Below are 22411 nucleotides of genomic sequence, written 5' to 3' on the forward strand. Positions count from 1 at the left end.
GTTTTTATTGGACATAAGATCAGACAAAGCTGATCCATCAGTAACTGAAAGATTGTGAGGCATATGAAGTAGACCATTTACAGTTTCATGTCTAAACTGCTGGATATCCCTATCAAGTACAGAAATAAATGCCTCCACTGCATGTACATTTTGTGTGGCTACATAGCTGCTTCTTTTTATCAGTGGTCTTGAAGTTTAGTTTTTGAAAATTCTAAGGGTTCTATAAAATTTCTGAATGTCCTTGGGCAGGTAAAAATGTATCAAATTTATAGGATGTGTAGAGTTACTGCTCCACCATAAAAGGTCTAATGGTTATGGATGAAATACTGGCCACTAATGAAGACTCCCTATTTGGGAATGAGCTGTCATCAAGGGATGATGATCTGTTTCCTTCCCCTCCTTGTCTTCATCTTGGTGTCCAACCTCATGTCATTTCTAGAGAATGGGATGATATCAGTTTGTTGAAGTCTCCTGCAAACTCATCGGTTTCCAGACGACCTGTTGCCTCTTCGTTGCATTGTATATTGATGCTAATTGTCTTGCCATTTATTTACTCTGTGAAGATATAGACGTCAGTGTCCCTAAAGAAACTTTTAATTACGGTTATGTTCATTATCCTTTTCAGAATATACAGAGACGTTTCAATTTTGTTTTTTAATTTAGAAATAGGTGATTGCAAATGAGATTCAGTTCTTCTGTAGATAATCGATAGTGAGAGATTATTGGCATTTTGATTTGCTCATATTTGTAGTAAAATTCTTTGTTCTCCTTGAAAAAGCTAGGTTGAAGAGGTACTCTAAAAGGACATCTACCACAAGGTTGATAGATTGTGTGTAGATGAGCCTGAGGGGCTCCAGGCTCCATTAAGACCTCCATTTAAGATCTTTCATGTCCTCTGCACACAGAGATAACGGTGCAAAATGTCAATTGTCCTGAGGTTCATTCAAAAATCTTGTGTTTTAAATTCCTTGTCCATAATTTTGATAAATTAAGCTGAATTAAATAATGAATTAGCCGAAATTTTTGACATTTCTTTTAGCTTGTAAGATAAAACAGTTAATAACCTGATCCAATAGGTGGCAGCTGAAATATTAGTGCAGAGCTTTGGAGTATAAATTTTGCTAGACAGTTCATAAAACAAGTTCTGGTCCCTTGGAAAGTGTCCCAATTCCCTTCATATATTTTGTAGTATAAGATGCACTTTTTAGCAAGCAAAAAAAAATCTTGCTAAAAAGTGTCCGCGTCTTATAGACCGAAGGTCAGGAGGATCCAGAACTCCTATACCCTCCTGACTGCTGTAATGGAGAACGTGTGATGCCCTGATATAGAACTGCACTTTGGGACAGGGCAAGAAGATGAGGGCAAGGGGTTCTGTGTGTTCCTATAGTAGAGCTGTGTGTGTCTAAATGTGTAAATTAGAGCTGTGTGTGTCTTCAGAAGAGCTATTCAGCAGCACAGTTGGAGACAGCTAGCTGTATGGATGATGCAGAGCTGTGAGTGTAAATGTATTCATGTAGCAGAGCTGTGTGTGCTGTGCTCTAGTGTGACCAACAGGGATATTTTAATTGGTGTACAAAATATTTTTTTCTATTTTGCTATTTTGGAAATTTGGAATCAGTACCATATTTTTTGAACTTTAAGATGCCCCTTACTATAGGACGCGCAACACAGTCACATTTATGGCTGATTCAATAAGTTTTATTGTGGGTAGTAAAGCACATAATTCAGTGACCTTTTGGTTATTGACTGACCTTTTTCAGACACTGTACTAATCCCCAATATGTATGTATTTACATTGAATGAGCCCCCCACATTCTTTGTGTTGGGCCAGAAGGGACTTTGGCTTCAAAACTTTTGCCAATGCTGCTACATCGTTGTCGTCTTCTCTGTATGTTTCTAACTTAGGTGACCCGAAAGATCAAATGTAGTACTTCTTGCATTGGACCTACCTGCAACCTTTTGTTTTGGCACTACTGTTTACTCTTATGTGAGGCAGGAACTTTGGTAGCTGCTGGTAGGTAATCCTTGGTGGATGATGCTTGATAGCTTGAAGGTACAACATGTGCTTAACCCATTCTGCTCATTATTCTTGGCTTTGTTGATATTCTTTGTGGATGCCATAACTTCCATTATAATCCTTTTATTGTCTCTCATACTTATTCTTGTTGGTAGGTCTTCACCAGGAAGTGAAATTCTTAAAATTTCTTGTTGTTCTTTCTAAGAATTTTTTAGAGATGGTTCTTTGCTAGAATTTCTTCACTACAGAACCTCCATTCAGATGAATTCTTGTCTTGGAGACGTTTCTGAGTTCTTTCTTCAGGTGTTTCATGGCCCATGTTGGTTCTAGCGGTATGTTCTTCCAAGAACAAATTACATGCCAAGGGAGATGCCTTAATTATGAAGGTACCGTAAGGTATAGGACTGCACGTCAATATAATAAAGTTAAACTAATCAAAATAATACATTTAAGAAACACCACTAGTATTGGAGTGCAATGCTGCACTCCACATTACACCAAATGCTACTAAACACAATTTAAAGATGACATCAAAAACATGTCAAACTATAAAGAAATCCTGCCAAATGATGCGGGAGTGGGAGGTGGAGATCAAAGACCCAACAACGCTTTGACATATGACAAATCAAGGGTAAAGCAGGAGGAGATTGTAAAAATTGGAAAAGCCTAAATAAATTAGAAGCCGAAGGAAACCAAAACAGTGATTGCAGAAAATTTGATTTCTGATCCATCCAAAAAAATTAATGGTGACCTCTAGTGATCAGATGGAAACATAATCATTATACATAAAATTTTGTTCACTGTATGTTGTTTATAGCGCCATCTATTGGAATACCATATAACATAATATTTACTTCATTTGCATTTATGTATTTATGCAGATGATGGAAGCATAGTGAACGTCATAAATTTTTATCTTCCACTAAAAACTGTTAATATTTTTACTGAGGCAACTTAAATACATAAAAAATTAGCAAAACATTTTAACAGAAAGATGTGAAACTTAAAAAAAAAATGTCTCTCTAATATAGTTAAGAATTTCATAGGGTTGGTAATTTACAAGAAAATCCTACTCTATATGCATCCAACTTATGTCTAAATGCACCCCTACCTAGTCTATATACTTAATATAGACGCTAGCTTTTGCATCCGTCGTCGTCGTCGCCGCCGCCGCCAAAAGCTGTACAGCTTTTGGCCCCGGCGGCCGGCAGGCTGGTGATTGAAATCATCTCTCCCAAGATGCACAGCTGTATTTGCATGAAAGGGGAGTTGACAATCGAGAGAGGGAGCGAGCTACAGTGGAGCTGGGCGGGTGTGGTGCTCAGCTAAAGAGGAGGTGTTCTGGCTAGGCCTCAAGTGTACACACAGAAACACAATGGCTGCACAGCTGGAGACAGACAGCTAGCTATCTATGCAAGAGGGAAGGGAGGCGGGTGGTTTGGAGTTGTGGCCAATGCGAAGCCAGAAGTCTTTGTCACCTGGCGCTATAAAAGCGAGCAGGCCTGCCTGCTGTAGGTGCCGTCTGGTCTGCTTGCATTGTTCTTTGTGGTCCTCATCAGCGTCGCCTGACAAAGTGTCTGGGACAGCAAAAGAGGTGACAAAAATGACACGAAAGAGAAACAAAGAAGCGGCAGGAAAGAGTGTGCATGCCGACAAAGGAGGTAGGTAAAGAAGAAGCAGAAGCAGCAACAACAGAAGGTCAATTTGAAAAGTGGCAATTAGAAGGGAAAAAGCCGAACACGCTGGTGTTTTTCTTGCCACAAGGCGGAGACAGAGGAGGCCAAGTTGTGACCTGGACATTGAAGGAACAACTGTATGTCCTTCTTCTTCTGCACTTTTCCTTCTTATCCAGCTGTGCTTTGCTTTCTGCAAGGTGGAGGAAAGGGATGGAATTGTTCCCTGCTTCCGAGATGGATCCAGCCAATGGAAGAACCGAGCAAACAGCCCGGCACTGAACAGCAAGGGGGAAAAAAAAAAAAAAAAAAGAAATTTTTTTTTTCAACAAAACAAGAAACCACAGAGACATGTGAAGAGCATGTAGAATGATGTGAAAACTATCAATAGAGACATATAATTTTTTTGCTGAAGTTTGTTCTGTTTTTGACCATAGAAAATCAGGGGAAAGCGCGAACGCAGTCCCCCACTACCACAAATTATGCAGTCGAGTTTCCCGCATTTGGGGAAATCGCAGGGGTCAGCACACCCGGAGTGCAATGGGTGAGCCTCACCCTGGGAGAACCACCTTTGTGATCATGGTATCTCCCCTGCCAGGTAAGTATGAGTTGCTTGGCGCTTGCTTGAGTGGCGTGGGCCAGCGGGGGCTGGCCCCCTCGCGGAGAGGAGGGCAACCTTGCGGGCCCGGGGTCAGTTGGCCGCCGGCAAGAGTCAAGCTGAGGAGCTTGGCTGTTGCGGAGGTGGCCCCCCAAGCTGTACAGCTTTTGGCCCCGGCGGCCGGCAGGCTGGTGATTGAAATCATCTCTCCCAAGATGCACAGCTGTATTTGCATGAAAGGGGAGTTGACAATCGAGAGAGGGAGCGAGCTACAGTGGAGCTGGGCGGGTGTGGTGCTCAGCTAAAGAGGAGGTGTTCTGGCTAGGCCTCAAGTGTACACACAGAAACACAATGGCTGCACAGCTGGAGACAGACAGCTAGCTATCTATGCAAGAGGGAAGGGAGGCGGGTGGTTTGGAGTTGTGGCCAATGCGAAGCCAGAAGTCTTTGTCACCTGGCGCTATAAAAGCGAGCAGGCCTGCCTGCTGTAGGTGCCGTCTGGTCTGCTTGCATTGTTCTTTGTGGTCCTCATCAGCGTCGCCTGACAAAGTGTCTGGGACAGCAAAAGAGGTGACAAAAATGACACGAAAGAGAAACAAAGAAGCGGCAGGAAAGAGTGTGCATGCCGACAAAGGAGGTAGGTAAAGAAGAAGCAGAAGCAGCAACAACAGAAGGTCAATTTGAAAAGTGGCAATTAGAAGGGAAAAAGCCGAACACGCTGGTGTTTTTCTTGCCACAAGGCGGAGACAGAGGAGGCCAAGTTGTGACCTGGACATTGAAGGAACAACTGTATGTCCTTCTTCTTCTGCACTTTTCCTTCTTATCCAGCTGTGCTTTGCTTTCTGCAAGGTGGAGGAAAGGGATGGAATTGTTCCCTGCTTCCGAGATGGATCCAGCCAATGGAAGAACCGAGCAAACAGCCCGGCACTGAACAGCAAGGGGGAAAAAAAAAAAAAAAAAAGAAATTTTTTTTTTCAACAAAACAAGAAACCACAGAGACATGTGAAGAGCATGTAGAATGATGTGAAAACTATCAATAGAGACATATAATTTTTTTGCTGAAGTTTGTTCTGTTTTTGACCATAGAAAATCAGGGGAAAGCGCGAACGCAGTCCCCCACTACCACAAATTATGCAGTCGAGTTTCCCGCATTTGGGGAAATCGCAGGGGTCAGCACACCCGGAGTGCAATGGGTGAGCCTCACCCTGGGAGAACCACCTTTGTGATCATGGTATCTCCCCTGCCAGGTAAGTATGAGTTGCTTGGCGCTTGCTTGAGTGGCGTGGGCCAGCGGGGGCTGGCCCCCTCGCGGAGAGGAGGGCAACCTTGCGGGCCCGGGGTCAGTTGGCCGCCGGCAAGAGTCAAGCTGAGGAGCTTGGCTGTTGCGGAGGTGGCCCCCCAAGCTGTACAGCTTTTGGCCCCGGCGGCCGGCAGGCTGGTGATTGAAATCATCTCTCCCAAGATGCACAGCTGTATTTGCATGAAAGGGGAGTTGACAATCGAGAGAGGGAGCGAGCTACAGTGGAGCTGGGCGGGTGTGGTGCTCAGCTAAAGAGGAGGTGTTCTGGCTAGGCCTCAAGTGTACACACAGAAACACAATGGCTGCACAGCTGGAGACAGACAGCTAGCTATCTATGCAAGAGGGAAGGGAGGCGGGTGGTTTGGAGTTGTGGCCAATGCGAAGCCAGAAGTCTTTGTCACCTGGCGCTATAAAAGCGAGCAGGCCTGCCTGCTGTAGGTGCCGTCTGGTCTGCTTGCATTGTTCTTTGTGGTCCTCATCAGCGTCGCCTGACAAAGTGTCTGGGACAGCAAAAGAGGTGACAAAAATGACACGAAAGAGAAACAAAGAAGCGGCAGGAAAGAGTGTGCATGCCGACAAAGGAGGTAGGTAAAGAAGAAGCAGAAGCAGCAACAACAGAAGGTCAATTTGAAAAGTGGCAATTAGAAGGGAAAAAGCCGAACACGCTGGTGTTTTTCTTGCCACAAGGCGGAGACAGAGGAGGCCAAGTTGTGACCTGGACATTGAAGGAACAACTGTATGTCCTTCTTCTTCTGCACTTTTCCTTCTTATCCAGCTGTGCTTTGCTTTCTGCAAGGTGGAGGAAAGGGATGGAATTGTTCCCTGCTTCCGAGATGGATCCAGCCAATGGAAGAACCGAGCAAACAGCCCGGCACTGAACAGCAAGGGGGAAAAAAAAAAAAAAAAAGAAATTTTTTTTTTCAACAAAACAAGAAACCACAGAGACATGTGAAGAGCATGTAGAATGATGTGAAAACTATCAATAGAGACATATAATTTTTTTGCTGAAGTTTGTTCTGTTTTTGACCATAGAAAATCAGGGGAAAGCGCGAACGCAGTCCCCCACTACCACAAATTATGCAGTCGAGTTTCCCGCATTTGGGGAAATCGCAGGGGTCAGCACACCCGGAGTGCAATGGGTGAGCCTCACCCTGGGAGAACCACCTTTGTGATCATGGTATCTCCCCTGCCAGGTAAGTATGAGTTGCTTGGCGCTTGCTTGAGTGGCGTGGGCCAGCGGGGGCTGGCCCCCTCGCGGAGAGGAGGGCAACCTTGCGGGCCCGGGGTCAGTTGGCCGCCGGCAAGAGTCAAGCTGAGGAGCTTGGCTGTTGCGGAGGTGGCCCCCCAAGCTGTACAGCTTTTGGCCCCGGCGGCCGGCAGGCTGGTGATTGAAATCATCTCTCCCAAGATGCACAGCTGTATTTGCATGAAAGGGGAGTTGACAATCGAGAGAGGGAGCGAGCTACAGTGGAGCTGGGCGGGTGTGGTGCTCAGCTAAAGAGGAGGTGTTCTGGCTAGGCCTCAAGTGTACACACAGAAACACAATGGCTGCACAGCTGGAGACAGACAGCTAGCTATCTATGCAAGAGGGAAGGGAGGCGGGTGGTTTGGAGTTGTGGCCAATGCGAAGCCAGAAGTCTTTGTCACCTGGCGCTATAAAAGCGAGCAGGCCTGCCTGCTGTAGGTGCCGTCTGGTCTGCTTGCATTGTTCTTTGTGGTCCTCATCAGCGTCGCCTGACAAAGTGTCTGGGACAGCAAAAGAGGTGACAAAAATGACACGAAAGAGAAACAAAGAAGCGGCAGGAAAGAGTGTGCATGCCGACAAAGGAGGTAGGTAAAGAAGAAGCAGAAGCAGCAACAACAGAAGGTCAATTTGAAAAGTGGCAATTAGAAGGGAAAAAGCCGAACACGCTGGTGTTTTTCTTGCCACAAGGCGGAGACAGAGGAGGCCAAGTTGTGACCTGGACATTGAAGGAACAACTGTATGTCCTTCTTCTTCTGCACTTTTCCTTCTTATCCAGCTGTGCTTTGCTTTCTGCAAGGTGGAGGAAAGGGATGGAATTGTTCCCTGCTTCCGAGATGGATCCAGCCAATGGAAGAACCGAGCAAACAGCCCGGCACTGAACAGCAAGGGGGAAAAAAAAAAAAAAAAAAGAAATTTTTTTTTTCAACAAAACAAGAAACCACAGAGACATGTGAAGAGCATGTAGAATGATGTGAAAACTATCAATAGAGACATATAATTTTTTTGCTGAAGTTTGTTCTGTTTTTGACCATAGAAAATCAGGGGAAAGCGCGAACGCAGTCCCCCACTACCACAAATTATGCAGTCGAGTTTCCCGCATTTGGGGAAATCGCAGGGGTCAGCACACCCGGAGTGCAATGGGTGAGCCTCACCCTGGGAGAACCACCTTTGTGATCATGGTATCTCCCCTGCCAGGTAAGTATGAGTTGCTTGGCGCTTGCTTGAGTGGCGTGGGCCAGCGGGGGCTGGCCCCCTCGCGGAGAGGAGGGCAACCTTGCGGGCCCGGGGTCAGTTGGCCGCCGGCAAGAGTCAAGCTGAGGAGCTTGGCTGTTGCGGAGGTGGCCCCCCAAGCTGTACAGCTTTTGGCCCCGGCGGCCGGCAGGCTGGTGATTGAAATCATCTCTCCCAAGATGCACAGCTGTATTTGCATGAAAGGGGAGTTGACAATCGAGAGAGGGAGCGAGCTACAGTGGAGCTGGGCGGGTGTGGTGCTCAGCTAAAGAGGAGGTGTTCTGGCTAGGCCTCAAGTGTACACACAGAAACACAATGGCTGCACAGCTGGAGACAGACAGCTAGCTATCTATGCAAGAGGGAAGGGAGGCGGGTGGTTTGGAGTTGTGGCCAATGCGAAGCCAGAAGTCTTTGTCACCTGGCGCTATAAAAGCGAGCAGGCCTGCCTGCTGTAGGTGCCGTCTGGTCTGCTTGCATTGTTCTTTGTGGTCCTCATCAGCGTCGCCTGACAAAGTGTCTGGGACAGCAAAAGAGGTGACAAAAATGACACGAAAGAGAAACAAAGAAGCGGCAGGAAAGAGTGTGCATGCCGACAAAGGAGGTAGGTAAAGAAGAAGCAGAAGCAGCAACAACAGAAGGTCAATTTGAAAAGTGGCAATTAGAAGGGAAAAAGCCGAACACGCTGGTGTTTTTCTTGCCACAAGGCGGAGACAGAGGAGGCCAAGTTGTGACCTGGACATTGAAGGAACAACTGTATGTCCTTCTTCTTCTGCACTTTTCCTTCTTATCCAGCTGTGCTTTGCTTTCTGCAAGGTGGAGGAAAGGGATGGAATTGTTCCCTGCTTCCGAGATGGATCCAGCCAATGGAAGAACCGAGCAAACAGCCCGGCACTGAACAGCAAGGGGGAAAAAAAAAAAAAAAAAAGAAATTTTTTTTTTCAACAAAACAAGAAACCACAGAGACATGTGAAGAGCATGTAGAATGATGTGAAAACTATCAATAGAGACATATAATTTTTTTGCTGAAGTTTGTTCTGTTTTTGACCATAGAAAATCAGGGGAAAGCGCGAACGCAGTCCCCCACTACCACAAATTATGCAGTCGAGTTTCCCGCATTTGGGGAAATCGCAGGGGTCAGCACACCCGGAGTGCAATGGGTGAGCCTCACCCTGGGAGAACCACCTTTGTGATCATGGTATCTCCCCTGCCAGGTAAGTATGAGTTGCTTGGCGCTTGCTTGAGTGGCGTGGGCCAGCGGGGGCTGGCCCCCTCGCGGAGAGGAGGGCAACCTTGCGGGCCCGGGGTCAGTTGGCCGCCGGCAAGAGTCAAGCTGAGGAGCTTGGCTGTTGCGGAGGTGGCCCCCCAAGCTGTACAGCTTTTGGCCCCGGCGGCCGGCAGGCTGGTGATTGAAATCATCTCTCCCAAGATGCACAGCTGTATTTGCATGAAAGGGGAGTTGACAATCGAGAGAGGGAGCGAGCTACAGTGGAGCTGGGCGGGTGTGGTGCTCAGCTAAAGAGGAGGTGTTCTGGCTAGGCCTCAAGTGTACACACAGAAACACAATGGCTGCACAGCTGGAGACAGACAGCTAGCTATCTATGCAAGAGGGAAGGGAGGCGGGTGGTTTGGAGTTGTGGCCAATGCGAAGCCAGAAGTCTTTGTCACCTGGCGCTATAAAAGCGAGCAGGCCTGCCTGCTGTAGGTGCCGTCTGGTCTGCTTGCATTGTTCTTTGTGGTCCTCATCAGCGTCGCCTGACAAAGTGTCTGGGACAGCAAAAGAGGTGACAAAAATGACACGAAAGAGAAACAAAGAAGCGGCAGGAAAGAGTGTGCATGCCGACAAAGGAGGTAGGTAAAGAAGAAGCAGAAGCAGCAACAACAGAAGGTCAATTTGAAAAGTGGCAATTAGAAGGGAAAAAGCCGAACACGCTGGTGTTTTTCTTGCCACAAGGCGGAGACAGAGGAGGCCAAGTTGTGACCTGGACATTGAAGGAACAACTGTATGTCCTTCTTCTTCTGCACTTTTCCTTCTTATCCAGCTGTGCTTTGCTTTCTGCAAGGTGGAGGAAAGGGATGGAATTGTTCCCTGCTTCCGAGATGGATCCAGCCAATGGAAGAACCGAGCAAACAGCCCGGCACTGAACAGCAAGGGGGAAAAAAAAAAAAAAAAAGAAATTTTTTTTTTCAACAAAACAAGAAACCACAGAGACATGTGAAGAGCATGTAGAATGATGTGAAAACTATCAATAGAGACATATAATTTTTTTGCTGAAGTTTGTTCTGTTTTTGACCATAGAAAATCAGGGGAAAGCGCGAACGCAGTCCCCCACTACCACAAATTATGCAGTCGAGTTTCCCGCATTTGGGGAAATCGCAGGGGTCAGCACACCCGGAGTGCAATGGGTGAGCCTCACCCTGGGAGAACCACCTTTGTGATCATGGTATCTCCCCTGCCAGGTAAGTATGAGTTGCTTGGCGCTTGCTTGAGTGGCGTGGGCCAGCGGGGGCTGGCCCCCTCGCGGAGAGGAGGGCAACCTTGCGGGCCCGGGGTCAGTTGGCCGCCGGCAAGAGTCAAGCTGAGGAGCTTGGCTGTTGCGGAGGTGGCCCCCCAAGCTGTACAGCTTTTGGCCCCGGCGGCCGGCAGGCTGGTGATTGAAATCATCTCTCCCAAGATGCACAGCTGTATTTGCATGAAAGGGGAGTTGACAATCGAGAGAGGGAGCGAGCTACAGTGGAGCTGGGCGGGTGTGGTGCTCAGCTAAAGAGGAGGTGTTCTGGCTAGGCCTCAAGTGTACACACAGAAACACAATGGCTGCACAGCTGGAGACAGACAGCTAGCTATCTATGCAAGAGGGAAGGGAGGCGGGTGGTTTGGAGTTGTGGCCAATGCGAAGCCAGAAGTCTTTGTCACCTGGCGCTATAAAAGCGAGCAGGCCTGCCTGCTGTAGGTGCCGTCTGGTCTGCTTGCATTGTTCTTTGTGGTCCTCATCAGCGTCGCCTGACAAAGTGTCTGGGACAGCAAAAGAGGTGACAAAAATGACACGAAAGAGAAACAAAGAAGCGGCAGGAAAGAGTGTGCATGCCGACAAAGGAGGTAGGTAAAGAAGAAGCAGAAGCAGCAACAACAGAAGGTCAATTTGAAAAGTGGCAATTAGAAGGGAAAAAGCCGAACACGCTGGTGTTTTTCTTGCCACAAGGCGGAGACAGAGGAGGCCAAGTTGTGACCTGGACATTGAAGGAACAACTGTATGTCCTTCTTCTTCTGCACTTTTCCTTCTTATCCAGCTGTGCTTTGCTTTCTGCAAGGTGGAGGAAAGGGATGGAATTGTTCCCTGCTTCCGAGATGGATCCAGCCAATGGAAGAACCGAGCAAACAGCCCGGCACTGAACAGCAAGGGGGAAAAAAAAAAAAAAAAAAGAAATTTTTTTTTTCAACAAAACAAGAAACCACAGAGACATGTGAAGAGCATGTAGAATGATGTGAAAACTATCAATAGAGACATATAATTTTTTTGCTGAAGTTTGTTCTGTTTTTGACCATAGAAAATCAGGGGAAAGCGCGAACGCAGTCCCCCACTACCACAAATTATGCAGTCGAGTTTCCCGCATTTGGGGAAATCGCAGGGGTCAGCACACCCGGAGTGCAATGGGTGAGCCTCACCCTGGGAGAACCACCTTTGTGATCATGGTATCTCCCCTGCCAGGTAAGTATGAGTTGCTTGGCGCTTGCTTGAGTGGCGTGGGCCAGCGGGGGCTGGCCCCCTCGCGGAGAGGAGGGCAACCTTGCGGGCCCGGGGTCAGTTGGCCGCCGGCAAGAGTCAAGCTGAGGAGCTTGGCTGTTGCGGAGGTGGCCCCCCAAGCTGTACAGCTTTTGGCCCCGGCGGCCGGCAGGCTGGTGATTGAAATCATCTCTCCCAAGATGCACAGCTGTATTTGCATGAAAGGGGAGTTGACAATCGAGAGAGGGAGCGAGCTACAGTGGAGCTGGGCGGGTGTGGTGCTCAGCTAAAGAGGAGGTGTTCTGGCTAGGCCTCAAGTGTACACACAGAAACACAATGGCTGCACAGCTGGAGACAGACAGCTAGCTATCTATGCAAGAGGGAAGGGAGGCGGGTGGTTTGGAGTTGTGGCCAATGCGAAGCCAGAAGTCTTTGTCACCTGGCGCTATAAAAGCGAGCAGGCCTGCCTGCTGTAGGTGCCGTCTGGTCTGCTTGCATTGTTCTTTGTGGTCCTCATCAGCGTCGCCTGACAAAGTGTCTGGGACAGCAAAAGAGGTGACAAAAATGACACGAAAGAGAAACAAAGAAGCGGCAGGAAAGAGTGTGCATGCCGACAAAGGAGGTAGGTAAAGAAGAAGCAGAAGCAGCAACAACAGAAGGTCAATTTGAAAAGTGGCAATTAGAAGGGAAAAAGCCGAACACGCTGGTGTTTTTCTTGCCACAAGGCGGAGACAGAGGAGGCCAAGTTGTGACCTGGACATTGAAGGAACAACTGTATGTCCTTCTTCTTCTGCACTTTTCCTTCTTATCCAGCTGTGCTTTGCTTTCTGCAAGGTGGAGGAAAGGGATGGAATTGTTCCCTGCTTCCGAGATGGATCCAGCCAATGGAAGAACCGAGCAAACAGCCCGGCACTGAACAGCAAGGGGGAAAAAAAAAAAAAAAAAGAAATTTTTTTTTTCAACAAAACAAGAAACCACAGAGACATGTGAAGAGCATGTAGAATGATGTGAAAACTATCAATAGAGACATATAATTTTTTTGCTGAAGTTTGTTCTGTTTTTGACCATAGAAAATCAGGGGAAAGCGCGAACGCAGTCCCCCACTACCACAAATTATGCAGTCGAGTTTCCCGCATTTGGGGAAATCGCAGGGGTCAGCACACCCGGAGTGCAATGGGTGAGCCTCACCCTGGGAGAACCACCTTTGTGATCATGGTATCTCCCCTGCCAGGTAAGTATGAGTTGCTTGGCGCTTGCTTGAGTGGCGTGGGCCAGCGGGGGCTGGCCCCCTCGCGGAGAGGAGGGCAACCTTGCGGGCCCGGGGTCAGTTGGCCGCCGGCAAGAGTCAAGCTGAGGAGCTTGGCTGTTGCGGAGGTGGCCCCCCAAGCTGTACAGCTTTTGGCCCCGGCGGCCGGCAGGCTGGTGATTGAAATCATCTCTCCCAAGATGCACAGCTGTATTTGCATGAAAGGGGAGTTGACAATCGAGAGAGGGAGCGAGCTACAGTGGAGCTGGGCGGGTGTGGTGCTCAGCTAAAGAGGAGGTGTTCTGGCTAGGCCTCAAGTGTACACACAGAAACACAATGGCTGCACAGCTGGAGACAGACAGCTAGCTATCTATGCAAGAGGGAAGGGAGGCGGGTGGTTTGGAGTTGTGGCCAATGCGAAGCCAGAAGTCTTTGTCACCTGGCGCTATAAAAGCGAGCAGGCCTGCCTGCTGTAGGTGCCGTCTGGTCTGCTTGCATTGTTCTTTGTGGTCCTCATCAGCGTCGCCTGACAAAGTGTCTGGGACAGCAAAAGAGGTGACAAAAATGACACGAAAGAGAAACAAAGAAGCGGCAGGAAAGAGTGTGCATGCCGACAAAGGAGGTAGGTAAAGAAGAAGCAGAAGCAGCAACAACAGAAGGTCAATTTGAAAAGTGGCAATTAGAAGGGAAAAAGCCGAACACGCTGGTGTTTTTCTTGCCACAAGGCGGAGACAGAGGAGGCCAAGTTGTGACCTGGACATTGAAGGAACAACTGTATGTCCTTCTTCTTCTGCACTTTTCCTTCTTATCCAGCTGTGCTTTGCTTTCTGCAAGGTGGAGGAAAGGGATGGAATTGTTCCCTGCTTCCGAGATGGATCCAGCCAATGGAAGAACCGAGCAAACAGCCCGGCACTGAACAGCAAGGGGGAAAAAAAAAAAAAAAAAAGAAATTTTTTTTTTCAACAAAACAAGAAACCACAGAGACATGTGAAGAGCATGTAGAATGATGTGAAAACTATCAATAGAGACATATAATTTTTTTGCTGAAGTTTGTTCTGTTTTTGACCATAGAAAATCAGGGGAAAGCGCGAACGCAGTCCCCCACTACCACAAATTATGCAGTCGAGTTTCCCGCATTTGGGGAAATCGCAGGGGTCAGCACACCCGGAGTGCAATGGGTGAGCCTCACCCTGGGAGAACCACCTTTGTGATCATGGTATCTCCCCTGCCAGGTAAGTATGAGTTGCTTGGCGCTTGCTTGAGTGGCGTGGGCCAGCGGGGGCTGGCCCCCTCGCGGAGAGGAGGGCAACCTTGCGGGCCCGGGGTCAGTTGGCCGCCGGCAAGAGTCAAGCTGAGGAGCTTGGCTGTTGCGGAGGTGGCCCCCCAAGCTGTACAGCTTTTGGCCCCGGCGGCCGGCAGGCTGGTGATTGAAATCATCTCTCCCAAGATGCACAGCTGTATTTGCATGAAAGGGGAGTTGACAATCGAGAGAGGGAGCGAGCTACAGTGGAGCTGGGCGGGTGTGGTGCTCAGCTAAAGAGGAGGTGTTCTGGCTAGGCCTCAAGTGTACACACAGAAACACAATGGCTGCACAGCTGGAGACAGACAGCTAGCTATCTATGCAAGAGGGAAGGGAGGCGGGTGGTTTGGAGTTGTGGCCAATGCGAAGCCAGAAGTCTTTGTCACCTGGCGCTATAAAAGCGAGCAGGCCTGCCTGCTGTAGGTGCCGTCTGGTCTGCTTGCATTGTTCTTTGTGGTCCTCATCAGCGTCGCCTGACAAAGTGTCTGGGACAGCAAAAGAGGTGACAAAAATGACACGAAAGAGAAACAAAGAAGCGGCAGGAAAGAGTGTGCATGCCGACAAAGGAGGTAGGTAAAGAAGAAGCAGAAGCAGCAACAACAGAAGGTCAATTTGAAAAGTGGCAATTAGAAGGGAAAAAGCCGAACACGCTGGTGTTTTTCTTGCCACAAGGCGGAGACAGAGGAGGCCAAGTTGTGACCTGGACATTGAAGGAACAACTGTATGTCCTTCTTCTTCTGCACTTTTCCTTCTTATCCAGCTGTGCTTTGCTTTCTGCAAGGTGGAGGAAAGGGATGGAATTGTTCCCTGCTTCCGAGATGGATCCAGCCAATGGAAGAACCGAGCAAACAGCCCGGCACTGAACAGCAAGGGGGAAAAAAAAAAAAAAAAAAGAAATTTTTTTTTTCAACAAAACAAGAAACCACAGAGACATGTGAAGAGCATGTAGAATGATGTGAAAACTATCAATAGAGACATATAATTTTTTTGCTGAAGTTTGTTCTGTTTTTGACCATAGAAAATCAGGGGAAAGCGCGAACGCAGTCCCCCACTACCACAAATTATGCAGTCGAGTTTCCCGCATTTGGGGAAATCGCAGGGGTCAGCACACCCGGAGTGCAATGGGTGAGCCTCACCCTGGGAGAACCACCTTTGTGATCATGGTATCTCCCCTGCCAGGTAAGTATGAGTTGCTTGGCGCTTGCTTGAGTGGCGTGGGCCAGCGGGGGCTGGCCCCCTCGCGGAGAGGAGGGCAACCTTGCGGGCCCGGGGTCAGTTGGCCGCCGGCAAGAGTCAAGCTGAGGAGCTTGGCTGTTGCGGAGGTGGCCCCCCAAGCTGTACAGCTTTTGGCCCCGGCGGCCGGCAGGCTGGTGATTGAAATCATCTCTCCCAAGATGCACAGCTGTATTTGCATGAAAGGGGAGTTGACAATCGAGAGAGGGAGCGAGCTACAGTGGAGCTGGGCGGGTGTGGTGCTCAGCTAAAGAGGAGGTGTTCTGGCTAGGCCTCAAGTGTACACACAGAAACACAATGGCTGCACAGCTGGAGACAGACAGCTAGCTATCTATGCAAGAGGGAAGGGAGGCGGGTGGTTTGGAGTTGTGGCCAATGCGAAGCCAGAAGTCTTTGTCACCTGGCGCTATAAAAGCGAGCAGGCCTGCCTGCTGTAGGTGCCGTCTGGTCTGCTTGCATTGTTCTTTGTGGTCCTCATCAGCGTCGCCTGACAAAGTGTCTGGGACAGCAAAAGAGGTGACAAAAATGACACGAAAGAGAAACAAAGAAGCGGCAGGAAAGAGTGTGCATGCCGACAAAGGAGGTAGGTAAAGAAGAAGCAGAAGCAGCAACAACAGAAGGTCAATTTGAAAAGTGGCAATTAGAAGGGAAAAAGCCGAACACGCTGGTGTTTTTCTTGCCACAAGGCGGAGACAGAGGAGGCCAAGTTGTGACCTGGACATTGAAGGAACAACTGTATGTCCTTCTTCTTCTGCACTTTTCCTTCTTATCCAGCTGTGCTTTGCTTTCTGCAAGGTGGAGGAAAGGGATGGAATTGTTCCCTGCTTCCGAGATGGATCCAGCCAATGGAAGAACCGAGCAAACAGCCCGGCACTGAACAGCAAGGGGGAAAAAAAAAAAAAAAAAAAGAAATTTTTTTTTTCAACAAAACAAGAAACCACAGAGACATGTGAAGAGCATGTAGAATGATGTGAAAACTATCAATAGAGACATATAATTTTTTTGCTGAAGTTTGTTCTGTTTTTGACCATAGAAAATCAGGGGAAAGCGCGAACGCAGTCCCCCACTACCACAAATTATGCAGTCGAGTTTCCCGCATTTGGGGAAATCGCAGGGGTCAGCACACCCGGAGTGCAATGGGTGAGCCTCACCCTGGGAGAACCACCTTTGTGATCATGGTATCTCCCCTGCCAGGTAAGTATGAGTTGCTTGGCGCTTGCTTGAGTGGCGTGGGCCAGCGGGGGCTGGCCCCCTCGCGGAGAGGAGGGCAACCTTGCGGGCCCGGGGTCAGTTGGCCGCCGGCAAGAGTCAAGCTGAGGAGCTTGGCTGTTGCGGAGGTGGCCCCCCAAGCTGTACAGCTTTTGGCCCCGGCGGCCGGCAGGCTGGTGATTGAAATCATCTCTCCCAAGATGCACAGCTGTATTTGCATGAAAGGGGAGTTGACAATCGAGAGAGGGAGCGAGCTACAGTGGAGCTGGGCGGGTGTGGTGCTCAGCTAAAGAGGAGGTGTTCTGGCTAGGCCTCAAGTGTACACACAGAAACACAATGGCTGCACAGCTGGAGACAGACAGCTAGCTATCTATGCAAGAGGGAAGGGAGGCGGGTGGTTTGGAGTTGTGGCCAATGCGAAGCCAGAAGTCTTTGTCACCTGGCGCTATAAAAGCGAGCAGGCCTGCCTGCTGTAGGTGCCGTCTGGTCTGCTTGCATTGTTCTTTGTGGTCCTCATCAGCGTCGCCTGACAAAGTGTCTGGGACAGCAAAAGAGGTGACAAAAATGACACGAAAGAGAAACAAAGAAGCGGCAGGAAAGAGTGTGCATGCCGACAAAGGAGGTAGGTAAAGAAGAAGCAGAAGCAGCAACAACAGAAGGTCAATTTGAAAAGTGGCAATTAGAAGGGAAAAAGCCGAACACGCTGGTGTTTTTCTTGCCACAAGGCGGAGACAGAGGAGGCCAAGTTGTGACCTGGACATTGAAGGAACAACTGTATGTCCTTCTTCTTCTGCACTTTTCCTTCTTATCCAGCTGTGCTTTGCTTTCTGCAAGGTGGAGGAAAGGGATGGAATTGTTCCCTGCTTCCGAGATGGATCCAGCCAATGGAAGAACCGAGCAAACAGCCCGGCACTGAACAGCAAGGGGGAAAAAAAAAAAAAAAAAGAAATTTTTTTTTTCAACAAAACAAGAAACCACAGAGACATGTGAAGAGCATGTAGAATGATGTGAAAACTATCAATAGAGACATATAATTTTTTTGCTGAAGTTTGTTCTGTTTTTGACCATAGAAAATCAGGGAAAGCGCGAACGCAGTCCCCCACTACCACAAATTATGCAGTCGAGTTTCCCGCATTTGGGGAAATCGCAGGGGTCAGCACACCCGGAGTGCAATGGGTGAGCCTCACCCTGGGAGAACCACCTTTGTGATCATGGTATCTCCCCTGCCAGGTAAGTATGAGTTGCTTGGCGCTTGCTTGAGTGGCGTGGGCCAGCGGGGGCTGGCCCCCTCGCGGAGAGGAGGGCAACCTTGCGGGCCCGGGGTCAGTTGGCCGCCGGCAAGAGTCAAGCTGAGGAGCTTGGCTGTTGCGGAGGTGGCCCCCCAAGCTGTACAGCTTTTGGCCCCGGCGGCCGGCAGGCTGGTGATTGAAATCATCTCTCCCAAGATGCACAGCTGTATTTGCATGAAAGGGGAGTTGACAATCGAGAGAGGGAGCGAGCTACAGTGGAGCTGGGCGGGTGTGGTGCTCAGCTAAAGAGGAGGTGTTCTGGCTAGGCCTCAAGTGTACACACAGAAACACAATGGCTGCACAGCTGGAGACAGACAGCTAGCTATCTATGCAAGAGGGAAGGGAGGCGGGTGGTTTGGAGTTGTGGCCAATGCGAAGCCAGAAGTCTTTGTCACCTGGCGCTATAAAAGCGAGCAGGCCTGCCTGCTGTAGGTGCCGTCTGGTCTGCTTGCATTGTTCTTTGTGGTCCTCATCAGCGTCGCCTGACAAAGTGTCTGGGACAGCAAAAGAGGTGACAAAATGACACGAAAGAGAAACAAAGAAGCGGCAGGAAAGAGTGTGCATGCCGACAAAGGAGGTAGGTAAAGAAGAAGCAGAAGCAGCAACAACAGAAGGTCAATTTGAAAAGTGGCAATTAGAAGGGAAAAAGCCGAACACGCTGGTGTTTTTCTTGCCACAAGGCGGAGACAGAGGAGGCCAAGTTGTGACCTGGACATTGAAGGAACAACTGTATGTCCTTCTTCTTCTGCACTTTTCCTTCTTATCCAGCTGTGCTTTGCTTTCTGCAAGGTGGAGGAAAGGGATGGAATGTTCCCTGCTTCCGAGATGGATCCAGCCAATGGAAGAACCGAGCAAACAGCCCGGCACTGAACAGCAAGGGGGAAAAAAAAAAAAAAAAAGAAATTTTTTTTTTCAACAAAACAAGAAACCACAGAGACATGTGAAGAGCATGTAGAATGATGTGAAAACTATCAATAGAGACATATAATTTTTTTGCTGAAGTTTGTTCTGTTTTTGACCATAGAAAATCAGGGGAAAGCGCGAACGCAGTCCCCCACTACCACAAATTATGCAGTCGAGTTTCCCGCATTTGGGGAAATCGCAGGGGTCAGCACACCCGGAGTGCAATGGGTGAGCCTCACCCTGGGAGAACCACCTTTGTGATCATGGTATCTCCCCTGCCAGGTAAGTATGAGTTGCTTGGCGCTTGCTTGAGTGGCGTGGGCCAGCGGGGGCTGGCCCCCTCGCGGAGAGGAGGGCAACCTTGCGGGCCCGGGGTCAGTTGGCCGCCGGCAAGAGTCAAGCTGAGGAGCTTGGCTGTTGCGGAGGTGGCCCCCCAAGCTGTACAGCTTTTGGCCCCGGCGGCCGGCAGGCTGGTGATTGAAATCATCTCTCCCAAGATGCACAGCTGTATTTGCATGAAAGGGGAGTTGACAATCGAGAGAGGGAGCGAGCTACAGTGGAGCTGGGCGGGTGTGGTGCTCAGCTAAAGAGGAGGTGTTCTGGCTAGGCCTCAAGTGTACACACAGAAACACAATGGCTGCACAGCTGGAGACAGACAGCTAGCTATCTATGCAAGAGGGAAGGGAGGCGGGTGGTTTGGAGTTGTGGCCAATGCGAAGCCAGAAGTCTTTGTCACCTGGCGCTATAAAAGCGAGCAGGCCTGCCTGCTGTAGGTGCCGTCTGGTCTGCTTGCATTGTTCTTTGTGGTCCTCATCAGCGTCGCCTGACAAAGTGTCTGGGACAGCAAAAGAGGTGACAAAAATGACACGAAAGAGAAACAAAGAAGCGGCAGGAAAGAGTGTGCATGCCGACAAAGGAGGTAGGTAAAGAAGAAGCAGAAGCAGCAACAACAGAAGGTCAATTTGAAAAGTGGCAATTAGAAGGGAAAAAGCCGAACACGCTGGTGTTTTTCTTGCCACAAGGCGGAGACAGAGGAGGCCAAGTTGTGACCTGGACATTGAAGGAACAACTGTATGTCCTTCTTCTTCTGCACTTTTCCTTCTTATCCAGCTGTGCTTTGCTTTCTGCAAGGTGGAGGAAAGGGATGGAATTGTTCCCTGCTTCCGAGATGGATCCAGCCAATGGAAGAACCGAGCAAACAGCCCGGCACTGAACAGCAAGGGGGAAAAAAAAAAAAAAAAAGAAATTTTTTTTTTCAACAAAACAAGAAACCACAGAGACATGTGAAGAGCATGTAGAATGATGTGAAAACTATCAATAGAGACATATAATTTTTTTGCTGAAGTTTGTTCTGTTTTTGACCATAGAAAATCAGGGGAAAGCGCGAACGCAGTCCCCCACTACCACAAATTATGCAGTCGAGTTTCCCGCATTTGGGGAAATCGCAGGGGTCAGCACACCCGGAGTGCAATGGGTGAGCCTCACCCTGGGAGAACCACCTTTGTGATCATGGTATCTCCCCTGCCAGGTAAGTATGAGTTGCTTGGCGCTTGCTTGAGTGGCGTGGGCCAGCGGGGGCTGGCCCCCTCGCGGAGAGGAGGGCAACCTTGCGGGCCCGGGGTCAGTTGGCCGCCGGCAAGAGTCAAGCTGAGGAGCTTGGCTGTTGCGGAGGTGGCCCCCCAAGCTGTACAGCTTTTGGCCCCGGCGGCCGGCAGGCTGGTGATTGAAATCATCTCTCCCAAGATGCACAGCTGTATTTGCATGAAAGGGGAGTTGACAATCGAGAGAGGGAGCGAGCTACAGTGGAGCTGGGCGGGTGTGGTGCTCAGCTAAAGAGGAGGTGTTCTGGCTAGGCCTCAAGTGTACACACAGAAACACAATGGCTGCACAGCTGGAGACAGACAGCTAGCTATCTATGCAAGAGGGAAGGGAGGCGGGTGGTTTGGAGTTGTGGCCAATGCGAAGCCAGAAGTCTTTGTCACCTGGCGCTATAAAAGCGAGCAGGCCTGCCTGCTGTAGGTGCCGTCTGGTCTGCTTGCATTGTTCTTTGTGGTCCTCATCAGCGTCGCCTGACAAAGTGTCTGGGACAGCAAAAGAGGTGACAAAAATGACACGAAAGAGAAACAAAGAAGCGGCAGGAAAGAGTGTGCATGCCGACAAAGGAGGTAGGTAAAGAAGAAGCAGAAGCAGCAACAACAGAAGGTCAATTTGAAAAAGTGGCAATTAGAAGGGAAAAAGCCGAACACGCTGGTGTTTTTCTTGCCACAAGGCGGAGACAGAGGAGGCCAAGTTGTGACCTGGACATTGAAGGAACAACTGTATGTCCTTCTTCTTCTGCACTTTTCCTTCTTATCCAGCTGTGCTTTGCTTTCTGCAAGGTGGAGGAAAGGGATGGAATTGTTCCCTGCTTCCGAGATGGATCCAGCCAATGGAAGAACCGAGCAAACAGCCCGGCACTGAACAGCAAGGGGGAAAAAAAAAAAAAAAAAAGAAATTTTTTTTTTCAACAAAACAAGAAACCACAGAGACATGTGAAGAGCATGTAGAATGATGTGAAAACTATCAATAGAGACATATAATTTTTTTGCTGAAGTTTGTTCTGTTTTTGACCATAGAAAATCAGGGGAAAGCGCGAACGCAGTCCCCCACTACCACAAATTATGCAGTCGAGTTTCCCGCATTTGGGGAAATCGCAGGGGTCAGCACACCCGGAGTGCAATGGGTGAGCCTCACCCTGGGAGAACCACCTTTGTGATCATGGTATCTCCCCTGCCAGGTAAGTATGAGTTGCTTGGCGCTTGCTTGAGTGGCGTGGGCCAGCGGGGGCTGGCCCCCTCGCGGAGAGGAGGGCAACCTTGCGGGCCCGGGGTCAGTTGGCCGCCGGCAAGAGTCAAGCTGAGGAGCTTGGCTGTTGCGGAGGTGGCCCCCCAAGCTGTACAGCTTTTGGCCCCGGCGGCCGGCAGGCTGGTGATTGAAATCATCTCTCCCAAGATGCACAGCTGTATTTGCATGAAAGGGGAGTTGACAATCGAGAGAGGGAGCGAGCTACAGTGGAGCTGGGCGGGTGTGGTGCTCAGCTAAAGAGGAGGTGTTCTGGCTAGGCCTCAAGTGTACACACAGAAACACAATGGCTGCACAGCTGGAGACAGACAGCTAGCTATCTATGCAAGAGGGAAGGGAGGCGGGTGGTTTGGAGTTGTGGCCAATGCGAAGCCAGAAGTCTTTGTCACCTGGCGCTATAAAAGCGAGCAGGCCTGCCTGCTGTAGGTGCCGTCTGGTCTGCTTGCATTGTTCTTTGTGGTCCTCATCAGCGTCGCCTGACAAAGTGTCTGGGACAGCAAAAGAGGTGACAAAAATGACACGAAAGAGAAACAAAGAAGCGGCAGGAAAGAGTGTGCATGCCGACAAAGGAGGTAGGTAAAGAAGAAGCAGAAGCAGCAACAACAGA

At 49.3% G+C, this 22411-nt stretch overlaps 15 non-coding genes across 15 annotated transcripts; all 15 read right to left on the minus strand.

Annotated features, from left to right (window-relative positions):
• Positions 1–4132: 4132 nt before the first annotated feature.
• Positions 4133–4296, minus strand: LOC140086951 (U1 spliceosomal RNA). Its single transcript, XR_011849966.1, has one exon. It is a non-coding gene; the product is annotated as a U1 spliceosomal RNA (small nuclear RNA).
• Positions 4297–5379: 1083 nt separating this feature from the next.
• Positions 5380–5543, minus strand: LOC140086962 (U1 spliceosomal RNA). Its single transcript, XR_011849967.1, has one exon. It is a non-coding gene; the product is annotated as a U1 spliceosomal RNA (small nuclear RNA).
• Positions 5544–6625: 1082 nt separating this feature from the next.
• Positions 6626–6789, minus strand: LOC140086973 (U1 spliceosomal RNA). The gene has a single exon (XR_011849968.1). It is a non-coding gene; the product is annotated as a U1 spliceosomal RNA (small nuclear RNA).
• A 1083-nt stretch (positions 6790–7872) lies between these two features.
• On the minus strand, positions 7873–8036 carry LOC140086984 (U1 spliceosomal RNA). Its single transcript, XR_011849969.1, has one exon. It is a non-coding gene; the product is annotated as a U1 spliceosomal RNA (small nuclear RNA).
• A 1083-nt stretch (positions 8037–9119) lies between these two features.
• LOC140087006 (U1 spliceosomal RNA) lies at positions 9120–9283 on the minus strand. Its single transcript, XR_011849970.1, has one exon. It is a non-coding gene; the product is annotated as a U1 spliceosomal RNA (small nuclear RNA).
• Positions 9284–10365: 1082 nt separating this feature from the next.
• LOC140087017 (U1 spliceosomal RNA) lies at positions 10366–10529 on the minus strand. The gene has a single exon (XR_011849971.1). It is a non-coding gene; the product is annotated as a U1 spliceosomal RNA (small nuclear RNA).
• Positions 10530–11612: 1083 nt separating this feature from the next.
• On the minus strand, positions 11613–11776 carry LOC140087028 (U1 spliceosomal RNA). Its single transcript, XR_011849972.1, has one exon. It is a non-coding gene; the product is annotated as a U1 spliceosomal RNA (small nuclear RNA).
• Positions 11777–12858: 1082 nt separating this feature from the next.
• LOC140087040 (U1 spliceosomal RNA) lies at positions 12859–13022 on the minus strand. Its single transcript, XR_011849973.1, has one exon. It is a non-coding gene; the product is annotated as a U1 spliceosomal RNA (small nuclear RNA).
• Positions 13023–14105: 1083 nt separating this feature from the next.
• Positions 14106–14269, minus strand: LOC140087051 (U1 spliceosomal RNA). The gene has a single exon (XR_011849974.1). It is a non-coding gene; the product is annotated as a U1 spliceosomal RNA (small nuclear RNA).
• A 1083-nt stretch (positions 14270–15352) lies between these two features.
• Positions 15353–15516, minus strand: LOC140087062 (U1 spliceosomal RNA). The gene has a single exon (XR_011849975.1). It is a non-coding gene; the product is annotated as a U1 spliceosomal RNA (small nuclear RNA).
• Positions 15517–16600: 1084 nt separating this feature from the next.
• LOC140087073 (U1 spliceosomal RNA) lies at positions 16601–16764 on the minus strand. Its single transcript, XR_011849976.1, has one exon. It is a non-coding gene; the product is annotated as a U1 spliceosomal RNA (small nuclear RNA).
• A 1081-nt stretch (positions 16765–17845) lies between these two features.
• Positions 17846–18009, minus strand: LOC140087339 (U1 spliceosomal RNA). The gene has a single exon (XR_011850000.1). It is a non-coding gene; the product is annotated as a U1 spliceosomal RNA (small nuclear RNA).
• Positions 18010–19089: 1080 nt separating this feature from the next.
• LOC140087084 (U1 spliceosomal RNA) lies at positions 19090–19253 on the minus strand. Its single transcript, XR_011849977.1, has one exon. It is a non-coding gene; the product is annotated as a U1 spliceosomal RNA (small nuclear RNA).
• Positions 19254–20335: 1082 nt separating this feature from the next.
• On the minus strand, positions 20336–20499 carry LOC140087095 (U1 spliceosomal RNA). The gene has a single exon (XR_011849979.1). It is a non-coding gene; the product is annotated as a U1 spliceosomal RNA (small nuclear RNA).
• A 1084-nt stretch (positions 20500–21583) lies between these two features.
• Positions 21584–21747, minus strand: LOC140087106 (U1 spliceosomal RNA). The gene has a single exon (XR_011849980.1). It is a non-coding gene; the product is annotated as a U1 spliceosomal RNA (small nuclear RNA).
• Between the last annotated feature and the right edge of the window lie 664 nt (positions 21748–22411).

Source organism: Engystomops pustulosus, chromosome 1 (assembly GCF_040894005.1).
Source record: "Engystomops pustulosus chromosome 1, aEngPut4.maternal, whole genome shotgun sequence".
Classification (NCBI taxonomy): domain Eukaryota; kingdom Metazoa; phylum Chordata; class Amphibia; order Anura; family Leptodactylidae; genus Engystomops; species Engystomops pustulosus.